The following is an 8,897-nucleotide window of genomic DNA, read 5'->3' on the forward strand; positions in this document are numbered from 1 at the left end:
GGATGAAGACAAGGACATGATATCAACCGATATCAAGGAAAACCACCTAAAGAGATATATGTAAACATCAGCAATACCACTAAAATATTAATTTATGTGTTATCAGTCATAATTACTTTATTAGTAGTGATGAATAGAATATCTTAGTGGTTAACAAAGAAACCCTGTAATTTCTTCTACACTCTAATTTCATCTTCGCACTAAGTCAAACACCACCAACTTCTTGTTGGGATTTTAATTTGTGAAAATAAACTACTAGTATAAATGAAATGAAAATGACGATACTGATGGTAGAGACGTTGGCATTAGCACTGGTATAATTGTAATTATATATTTTTTGTGTCAAAGAAGAAAGAAAAACAAAGAATGAGAGAGAAATTAAAAGAAGAAAGGGAAACAAATTAAAGCACTTCATGGGGGGGCCCATAACATGTCTCCTCAGTTAGCCCAAAAGATGTGATTTTCATCTTTCTCTCCACTGCACTATCCCTATTCTTCCACCTTTTCCTTTTCTTTAATGATCACTTCTTGCTAAAAATACCCAAGAATTCCTCTGGAACCGAGATCAATCTCAGTCATCATGTCAGGTGATATAGCCACTGATTCAGCTGAAGGCTCCTCAAAGTCCCCGGTAACCACCACAGTCAACCTCAGCCGACGCCTCCGCTGAGCCGCTACGAGTCACAGAAACGGCGAGACTGGAACACTTTCGGGCAGTATTTGAAGAACCAGAGGCCACCGATTGCACTATCACAGTGCAAAAGCAACCATGTTCTTGATTTCCTCAGATATCTGGATCAGTTCGGGAAGACTAAGGTTCACCTACGCGGTTGCGTCTTTTTTGGACAACCTGACCCGCCCGCTCCTTGTACTTGTCCACTAAGGCAGGCCTGGGGGAGCCTTGACGCACTGATCGGACGCCTAAGAGCTGCTTATGAAGAGCATGGCGGGTCTCCCGAGACTAACCCTTTCGGAAACGGAACAATCCGGGTTTATTTGCGCGAAGTGAGGGACTGTCAAGCGAAGGCCAGAGGGATTCCTTACAGGAAGAAAAAGAAGAAGAAGACTAAAATTCAACCTAAAGTCGACGAGCCTATGCCATCTTCCAAGCAGCAGCCCTCCTCGCTAGCTGCCTAGGATCTTTCGATTCTTCACATAAATGGTATTTCCTTTGACTTTGATACATAATATAAACACACACACATCATTAGTTTTTCATTTAAAATTCGTTTCTGTTTCTCTTTTTTCACAAAAAAAATCTAGCCAAGTTCATCTAACTAGCTGCAGAAAAAAGTTAACTAAAAATAGTATATAGATTTCGGCTTATATAAATTTTCAAGAATAAGATAACTAGATTGCTTGAATATCTGGAATTGTTTAGTTTATTAGAAGCCACTTATACTATAGTCTACCAAAGAACCGAAAAGAACATAGTATTCCAAGTATGGAATCTTCTTTCCATGGTAAAAAAAAACCCTAAACCCTTTACGTCCAAAAACCCTAATTCTAACACTCAGGCCTCGGAGGCCTTTGCAGTCTAGCAACAGTAGGCTAAGTGATTTTTACACATGGATCATTTCTTACTACAGCCTGCCATTGATTGGAGGAGAAAGATTACCCCTACCCCTCTCTATTTTTTTCTTTGTTTGTCCCCATATCATGCACAGAAAATAAATATAGAAGAAAAATATTACCCAATTCTTTACTTTTCCCCTTGCTTTTTGGGTCCTTTTCTGATTCTGTCCGATTTTGTGCTCCCCATGAAATGAATGTCCATGTTGATATTATATATACGAGTGATTTCTCATAGAGCAAATGGTCGAAAATTAATATTAATGTTTGTCTTTGTGTGGAGGGATGGAACCAACGCACTAGATTTTCTCTTACAAGTAATTTAATCGTCATCGTATCTCTTCTTTGATTGCATCTTTATGAACTAATGATAATAGAATACGCATATCAAAAGATTGTGGTACCAAGGCATTTCCATTGTGTTACGTATATACTTTTTTAATGTCATGAATTTTTATTTTGTATGATCTAAATCTGTCTTATATATGCTTGACCTGGCTGGTAATCAGATCGTGTGTTTATAAGGGAATGCACTTTTCATCAAGATATATAATTCAGTGGGGCATAACATTATTAATTTTAACTATTAAAATCAATTAACTATATATACCTCTTAACTTTCTTCTGTCCTGATTGTGATGGTGGTTTTATAACACCTCTCGATTTCGATCTTAACAAAGGTTTTGGGGTGGCAATATTTTAAATCATTAATCAGGAAAATGAAAAGATAATAGTGTTGTTGATGGGGGTAAATAAGAAATGAAATGCCCGTGAATGCCAACTAGCTTGACCTCTGGAAGCGAGTAGAGTTGAGAGAGTAAGTACGTACACATGTGCATCTACAACCAAGAGCTCTAAACACTAAAATGCTAGCTAGCTACTTCCATTACTGACTCTGGGTTCGACTAATCCAATAAGGATATCAGAGAGAGAAAATTAGTACTCTTTCTGTCTTTTATTTGCACTGATTAGTACGGAGACTAATATGATACTACAACTTTTATCTTAGGAAACTAGGTTTAAGAATTTTACACCCAATTTTCCATCATTATTTCATTTGTAAAGCATAGTTCCATATACGTTGGAATGTTTCAGATGGATCATATGCTACGTTTCTTCTTTGCTGAGGCAGAATCATCGTGCAGACCGATTAGGAAGTTTATACATTTATTCATATATGGTTTTGTTGATGCTATGAAATGTTTATCAGGTTTTGTCGTCCAAGTTTATCAAAATTTGTCTATAGGAGTCGGGATTTATAGCCGCTAGAGTAGGGATAACTTCTTAGTGCTTGAAGAAATATGATATTTATTTAATGCATTCAATGTATACAAAATTTACTCGTATATTTAATTAACTCTTGAATGTAACAATTTGTGTTTCATTAATAATACATAAATTTAATATTAATAACCTATCAAGTATAAACTTTATAATAATAAAAGAAACAGATGAATTGCATACATTTTTTCTCACAACAAAAAAGTGATTCTGTATTTTCTTTATTTTAAAACTGACATTATCTTAAAAGATAATTATTAAAAAACATATTTAAACTTAAAATCAATTAACATAAAATTAGGGATAAATCCATATCGCCCTCAACGTGTCTTCACCCTTGGTCTCGTTGTTTGGCACAAGATAGTTATGTGAAAATTTATACTTTTTTTACTGTCTATACAAAATATGATTAATACTTATAACACTTTGATTAAAATAAATATTTGTGAACTCGTGAATAAATGGAAAATTGCTATTTTAGAAGTTTCGGGTTTAAGTATACCGTATGTCAGAAAGTTTAAATATTCATTGTCAAGTGAATTAGTTATCTCGAATGGATATTACCTTGTAAACACTCTTATATCCATAAAAAAGCCTTATTTAAAGAAGGTGAAATATGAGAAATTTAGATTGAAAGAAGCTCTTGACTATGTTTTGTAACGACAACTATAAAGTCTTTGTCATCATGATTTATTGGATGTTAGTGCGATTTTTTTCTCTATCCGGTGTGGTATTGAATTACGCTCCTCATGGTATTTTATGTTTGAAGTGGTTTCCTTTGTTGTCGCTTTGAGTTGGGCGTCTCAGGGTACCTTATTGATTCTGGTTTATGGTGATCTGGTTTGTATATGTTTGAGTGTAGTTTTTATCTAGTTGTGTTGCATTATTTTCCTCCAAATAGCTTTTGGGAAGTTTTAACTAGGCACACAACCTAAATTTTGGGATTTTCTGTTTAAATCCTTAATAAAATTATATTTGTCAAGGAAAAAAAAAGTAATTTCATAGATTGCATTTCGTTATGCTGTAAAGATATGATTAGAGAAGTCAAATTATGTTATGATCGAAATATTTTTAATTTTTTAAAATATATTATTAAATATTTTTATATAATCATTAGTATTTTATCAATTATTTGATAAATTTGGATTAAGTATCGCAGAAATATTATGAGACCAATCCTTTGAAACTAATTTATTGAGATTTGAATCTCAGATGTTATTTTTATTTTATCAAATATGGAATAAGTTATAAAGTTCCACCATTTTCTCGATGCTTCAATTTTCATTTTCATGCAGAACAATAATTTTTTATATGTGTATATAATGAGAGATTCACTTATATTAATGTAAGAAAAAACTTGTCTTTTGATTATCGATCAGTAACCTCTGAAATCTTAATCAGAGTTATATATAGTTAACTATATACTGCAGCTAAAAGTAGATTAATGAAGAATATTATAGTTTCTTCTGTGATTAATTTTCTTTTAATTTGCTTTAGTTACAACAGTAGTTAATTTGAAGACTATATGATTTACGTTACTTTTTCTGGCCTAAAAATGGCTGTGTCAAGGATCAATATGTTTGGGACAGGGATCAATAATATAGTTGTTGCTTTGTGCTGAGTTTTTGATTGTATTGATCAACAGTCCTTTAGGTAGGTGATTGTCCGTGTTATCAGTCGACGAAATGTTGTATTTTCCTAGTTGTGTTGTACCCTTTTCCTTTAATTAAGTTTAGGGGGTTTTTAATGAGGCATGCAACTTAGGTTCGGAATTGTACTTCCAAATCTTTAATAAAACCGTAAATTGATGAGGGAAAAAATTGTGTATCATCTCTTTAATATAACATGACAAGAATTAACTGTTGTCGTTTCCGGGTTTGGTTCGGTTGGTGCAGAAGGATGAGCATTCAGACAAGAAGCAAAACATGGCAGGGTGGACGGAAAGGATTTAATGGGAGAAGAATGGTATGAGTTCAATTTAGCACTACTACTGCTTTAATTCATGTAATGCTTTGCATGAAGTAGTACCTAATATATGTTGTTTACATATAATAATTATGTTGTTGCCGTCGTCTTAGTAAAGCTTAATGTATGTGGGTGGAACGGTTGTTAGTTCTCAGATACTTTGTAAGTTGTATAGAATTATTCTACAATTACGTCTGATGAACTAGACGTATAAATTATTAATTAGGATATAGAAACATTAAACCTCAGTTTCTGTACGTGTTTCTTCTTTAAAGCAAAGCAGATTAGATTAGAAATGGGCTTTCTCTTCAATGTTTGCAGTTAGTTTGCTGTTCTACGTGAATTTATATATATCAACAGATCCATTTCCCTTCCGTCCCCATGACCGGAAAAACATTTTTTTAAGATCCAACAATAGACATAAGCATAAAGATAATTACATGAAAATATACATTTCAATCAATTAAATGATAAGTGTAATTATAGACTGAAGCACAAGTGTTGAAGAATTGGCTTCACCACCACCGAGTATCGCTTGCCACGCTTGATCTTCTGCAGCTGCAACTGAGTATCCCATAAACATCCTCTGCACTTCCAAATCTTTAGCACCTTGCGATCCTTTCCGCCGGATTTGGAGTCGGAAGCGGGAACCACCGGAGCAGACGGTGAACGCAACGGGAAATAGAAATTAGAATCACGCGGTTTAACTTAAAACATGGAGCTTCGAGAGTTCCAATTACCACTTTTGTCCTTTTATCATTTTTTTTGGGTTTAATTTGTGACTTACGGTTGAAAAATATAGTTTCAGGCCCCTTTTGGGCCTCTTTGACGTCTCCCTCGACAAAATTGGTCCAATATCGTAGGTGGGCTAATTATTTAGTAAGGTATTTGATATAATAACTTGAAACTCGTTATGTCGATATGATATGTTTTAATAAAATATATATTTTTTAATTAGAACTTATCATTCCAACGTGATAAATTTTAATAAAAAATTGTATTTTTAAAACTTATCACATCGACGTAACGAGTTTAAATAAAAAATATTAATTGAATAAATTCATCATATGGGCGTGATGAATTTACCCTACACCGTAACATTTGTTGTAAATCCCAAATTAGTTTTTGGACCTATAGGCCAATTTTAACTCCTATCTTGACCCTCAAAATTTGGGAAGAAATTTCAGAATAAATGTTGTATTTTTATTTTTCCTTTTCCTCTTAGTCATAGTATTAACTTACCACAAGAACTCCACTTTTGATTTGAAGTCTTCAACTAATACTTAGTTCAATCCTTAACGATTCATATTCTAAAATTCAATAAAAAAATTTGAATTAATCATTGATATCCAATTTACTGATCGAGTAATTTAAATGGAATAAAATTTCTGTAAATTTTAATCGTTAGTATCATTCATTTAAGATAAACATGCCATATTTCTATTGAAAAAATAATTCTTTTACCCTTCAACTTTATTAATTTAATCATAAAACTCTTGTTATAATTCTTTTAGAAGTTTAAATGTATTTGTTTCAGCACTATTATAAATAATAAAGACAAGATGGAAGTTTAGGAATAGCGAGCATGATTGTTGAAACCCATGATGAACAATTCTGAATTGAGTGCTGAATACAGATATGTCCAGTTGCAAGGGATCGAATTCTTTTATGGTCCCAAATGACATTTCTGTTGTGGTTTTGATTCAGCTTTTTCTTCAACCTCACAAACCATGGGCACTGCCACCCAATCCGTGTTCTACTACTTGGCCCACCGGGCCCCACTCCACTTTACAAGCTACCACAGGAAAAAGCAAAATTTCCATGATGGAAAATTAATCCTACGGTTCACAGCCATATCGATAAAGCGATGTCGAAGAAAACACATGGCTAACGTCTAAACAAACGCTAAAACTCAGAGGGACAGTTTCAACGATACAGCAGATGGTCCCACTGCCTTCACTATTAATTAACCGCCTTCAGATTTCAACAAACTTAGAGATAAAGGATTCAGCGTCACCCCCATCACATTTATAACCCTAACCACAACCATAATTTTACTTTTTTTATAAACTAAATTTTAATTTCAATATTTTATTGTTTTATTTGTTTTTAATGGTAATTTTACAGCTTGATTATCAAATAATTGTCCTAAAATATTTTTTATGACATGAATATGATGCGGCATGGGTGATGGGTCTCGCACTGTAATAAAACAACACGGGGAGACAATTAATGTTGACAAAAGTTACCCGACATAAGCCGAATGCCAAGGTTTCCTACCATAAAAAATTTCTCACCCTCGAAATATTTCTTATTTTAGAATCAATAACTGCTATATATATATGTGAGTGTTATATGAAGACCTTATGCTGAAATTGGTGCTTCAAATGCTATATAACCGACCAAGCAATGAACTTCAACTCCAATATCCCAAAACAGAAGCGATGAGACATCGGTATCACACCCCAATCTATCATCCAACCAATGTGGTTCGAGCCTGGTTCAAATAATCGATGCACCGCTTCCTCTGGTATGGTCCATAATCCGGCGCTTCGACAACCCACAAGCCTACAAGCAATTCGTGAAGAGCTGCAAGTGCGGGCAACGGTGGCATCGGGAGTATACGTGAAGTGATGGTGGTGTCAGGGTTGCCGGCTGCCTCCAGCACGGAGAGGTTAGATGAACTTGATGACGAGTGTCATGTCATGATGATTAGCATTATCGGAGGTGATCATAGGCTTGTTAATTACCGTTCTACTACTACGCTGCATGAAATTGGTGACGGAGGAAACGGCGGAGGGAAAACGATGGTGGTAGAGTCGTACGCGGTGGACGTCCCGGCGGGGAATAGCAAGGAGGATACCTGCTCTTTCGCTAATATGATAATTGCTTGCAACTTAAGGTCTTTAGCTATAGTAACGGAAAAAATGGCTAAGTTTTTTAGGAATTTATCAGTGCTAAATTCCTAAACTTGTTCTTTTGGTTATTTATATATATTTCCTAAAATAGAGAGAAAGAGTAGAAACAAGTTTCCCATTACGGAACCTTTGATCAGGTTTTTTTATGGGCAGATATAGTTTTTTTTTTACACATTTGAAGTGGAGATAGGGTTATCTAGTTTGAACGATCTCTGGTGTCAGCATAAATCAATTTTACCTGTCCAATAGTGGTTATGCAATAAAGAAGTTATTACTTTCTTCCTCTCTAATAATTACTGCTTTCCTTATATCTTGTTATAGATTGATATTATCGTAACAAATTGAAAGTTTCAACTTTTCTCATAGCATAATATCAAAACATCGTCATTTGCAAGGAAAAATGTGAGTCAGCTGAAGACATTTTGAAATTAAAACAAGCCCAAAGGCAGGTTCACAAGTTGGGATGGGAATGGGACCCAAACTCGATGGGTTCCGACCCGACCCGAACCCGAACCCGATCGGTTTATTTTTTTTAAATTCGGATTCTAGTCAAGTCAGGTTCGAGTTTAGGGTAAAAAATATCGGACCCAACCTAATCCAACCACAAAAAATATATAATTTTACCTTATATATTTATACATAATTACAATAACACTCATCTATATATTATTTTTTTCAATTAAGTTATTGTTTTTATTGAATAAAAATAATTTTTTTTTATTATTTTGGGTCGGGTTAGGTCGAATCTCGGGTGGAGGATTTCTTGTTCTAGAGACGGGTCGGGGTGGACCAAAAACCTGACCCAACCCATGCCCATCCCTATTTACAAGGGTCCAAAATGCCCCATATGTGAATTGGGTCTTGAAGAACAGGCTCTATAGTTGCATGCTTTCTTTGATTAAGATGTAGTTTTCAATTTCTTTTTTTTTGGATAAATTCCTCATATTATTATCCAAGAAGCAGTAGATAAAAAACTCACTGCTACAACAATTACAGACCACCCAAATCAACCAGAATTAGCCTTCTAGGAGGTGGTGATCCCCCAAGCCTGGCAAAGTCTACGATTATCTATACTACTTTTAATCACAATTCTAGCTGCCTTCACCCTCATTACCTCTTTAATACAATTCACCACATTATCAATATCCCTACTAACTCCTC

At 34.5% G+C, this 8,897-nt stretch overlaps 2 pseudogenes; both read left to right on the forward strand.

Annotated features, from left to right (window-relative positions):
- Nucleotides 1-425: 425 nt before the first annotated feature.
- Nucleotides 426-5,039, forward strand: LOC120131465 (annotated as a pseudogene).
- LOC120131811 lies at nt 4,699-7,787 on the forward strand (annotated as a pseudogene).
- Nucleotides 7,788-8,897: the final 1,110 nt, after the last annotated feature.

Source organism: Hibiscus syriacus, unplaced genomic scaffold (assembly GCF_006381635.1).
Source record: "Hibiscus syriacus cultivar Baekdansim isolate YM2019G1 unplaced genomic scaffold, ASM638163v2 tig00110556_pilon, whole genome shotgun sequence".
Taxonomy (NCBI): Eukaryota; Viridiplantae; Streptophyta; class Magnoliopsida; order Malvales; family Malvaceae; genus Hibiscus; species Hibiscus syriacus.